The 2,578-nt window shown below is 30.5% G+C and overlaps 1 pseudogene; it reads left to right on the forward strand.

Annotated features, from left to right (window-relative positions):
• Positions 1-1,378: 1,378 nt before the first annotated feature.
• LOC143535943 (uncharacterized) lies at positions 1,379-2,197 on the forward strand (annotated as a pseudogene).
• The last annotated feature ends 381 nt before the right edge of the window (positions 2,198-2,578 follow it).

Raw genomic sequence — 2,578 nt, forward strand, 5'->3', positions numbered from 1 at the left:
CATCTTATGATATTTCTATTATTGTTTTCTTTGTTATCAATAGTATTAGTATTATTAATATAACTATTTTGAATATTATTATTATTGTTATTTGATTAAGTATGTCATGCTTATGACACACTAATGCTATTAACTCGAAAACTTTAATTTAAATAAAACTATAAAATAAATAAATAAATAAGGAAACTAACAGATTACTCTATGGTATATCGCAATATGATTGACATAAACGAATAACGTCTTGCAATTGTCTTGTGTTGACCTTAACCACTTCTCACTCTCTTTGTCTCATTTGTCTTGTTTTATTAAACCTCCACTAAGATTTCTTGCATTGACCTATAGCGAACTACGATACAGTCATGAACCGTACCAGTGTCATCGAATTTCTATAGCATCTTCACCTCAAACTAGATCATACCAACTGAATACGTGTTGTGTCCCCGCCGCAACGCGCGGGCACACCTACTAGTAAGAATTAAACTGTTTAAACCCAACAAAAATACTCTGTTTACTTAAAGCCCAAAAAAAATTTCGCCTTTGGCCCAAAAGTTTTTTTGTCTTTTCGAAGCCGGCCCTGTGTATACATATATGTTTATGTTTAGAATTATGTGTTGATGGTGTTGAATTTGTGCATTTAGGCGTTATTAGCAAAAAAAAAATTTAAAAGAAAAACCAAATTTACATTTTTTTATGCGACATGACCCGACCTGCAAATTACTTCGACACCGGATAGTAGATAGTAATAAATCCAAACAACAAATGATACCGAATCAATAAAAAGAAGGAAAGCTCCTCCATGCCAATTTAATTTTCTTTTTCAATATGAAGTGCATTAAAGTCAAAAACATATTCTATTTGTAATCAAATTCATTATTTTCTCAACCTAATATAGTTGGTGTTCAACATTTACAAACCATCATTTTATTAACAACATAAAGTGACTATTGTTGTTGTTATTATTATTATTATTACGGGAAAGGTTTGTGTGCACTTTAGTCTTAACACGAGAACAAAAGAAAAAACACCAACTACAATACCAATCTACATAAACAATTATTTATAATAACAAATAAAAAACCTAAAATTTACAACAAAAGAATCAAAATCAAAAACAAAATAATACCAACAAATACTTATAACAGCAAAAGAAAAAATCTAATAATTACAACAAAATATAAATCAACAAATACTTATAACGTCTCATAATTGAAAATTAGCAAATACAGACAAATAATTACAGCAAACACTTGTAAAAATAATCCTAATAATAGCAGCAAAGTGGTTCTCACTGTTTTCATGTTAAAAATAAAATGTATTTGATCATGTTTATTATTATTATTATTATAGAATGACCACTGTATCAGCAGCATAGATATTTTCTTTCGAGAACAAAAGTACTTTCAACCAAACGGAGTCAGAGGTACGAAACAACACCCTCACATTTTTATACCACTTTATGTAGTAAACAAACAAAACTACATTCTCCCTTGATTTCACCTCCTCACTTATATAAACAAACATGCTACATATCAAATAATCCACAGCTACTTACACAAAGTTCACATTGAATACATTGATAGCTCAAATATCACAAAAAATGGATACTACAAAACGAAGATCATCACGAAAATGTCTCAAGATTTGTTGCGGTGTGACTGTCGCAGTAATCATCGTCTTCATGGTGGTTTCCATCATCTTATATTTCACGGTCTTTAAACCGAAGGACCCGCACATCACAGCCCACCCGACAAATCTTGAAAACTTAAAAGTTCAACTAATCCCGAGCGTAAGCATAAATGCAACCCTAGTTCTAACCTTGACGATTAACAACCGCAACTATGGGAGTTTTAAGTTCAAGGACTCGATTGCATATTTTATTATCAAGGCATGTTAATAGCTGAGATTCCAGTGCAACATTCAAAAGTACCCGCTTGTGGTAGTCTTACCATAACGGTGTTTTCAAATATTACCGGGGATAAAATGGCCACCGATCCTAACTTTTATGATGATGTCGCGACGGGTCTTCTAAATTTCACCTCTACTTCGGTTATGCATGGGAAAGTTGGTGTTTTGAAAATCATAAAGGTGGGAGCAAAGGTTGATAGCGTTTGTGATATTGTGGTCAATATTTTGACACTAGAAGTAGACCCAAAATGCCACTCGAAAGTTGATTTCTAAGATTTTTTGTTTATTATGTTTATGTTGTTAAAAAATTGAATCGAGTATTTTTCATGTGATGAAACTATCTTATGACCTAAGCTATGAGCCTATGACGATAAAAGAAGGCTTTGGAAGTAAAATATATGGATGCATTGTGATATGTATATCTACATCTAATCTGAACTATCAAAACACGTGTGAAATCATTTATGACATTAAAAGATATCTTATTTTGAAAACAACTTTGTTACCAAAGTAAAATTTTGTTTAAATGAGAAAAGAAATTAAACATCATCCAGCATATCCCAAATTAATAGTAACAATAACTAACATAACGTAAAAATAAATTAAGAACTAACTATTATTATAATATTATTAATAAAAAAAATATCAAAGAAAACAAAAACAATAAATAATA

The sequence above is a fragment of the Bidens hawaiensis genome, unplaced genomic scaffold, assembly GCF_021521415.1.
Source record: "Bidens hawaiensis isolate Kalapana, Puna unplaced genomic scaffold, B.hawaiensis_p1.1 tig00010730_1, whole genome shotgun sequence".
Lineage (NCBI taxonomy): Eukaryota > Viridiplantae > Streptophyta > Magnoliopsida > Asterales > Asteraceae > Bidens > Bidens hawaiensis.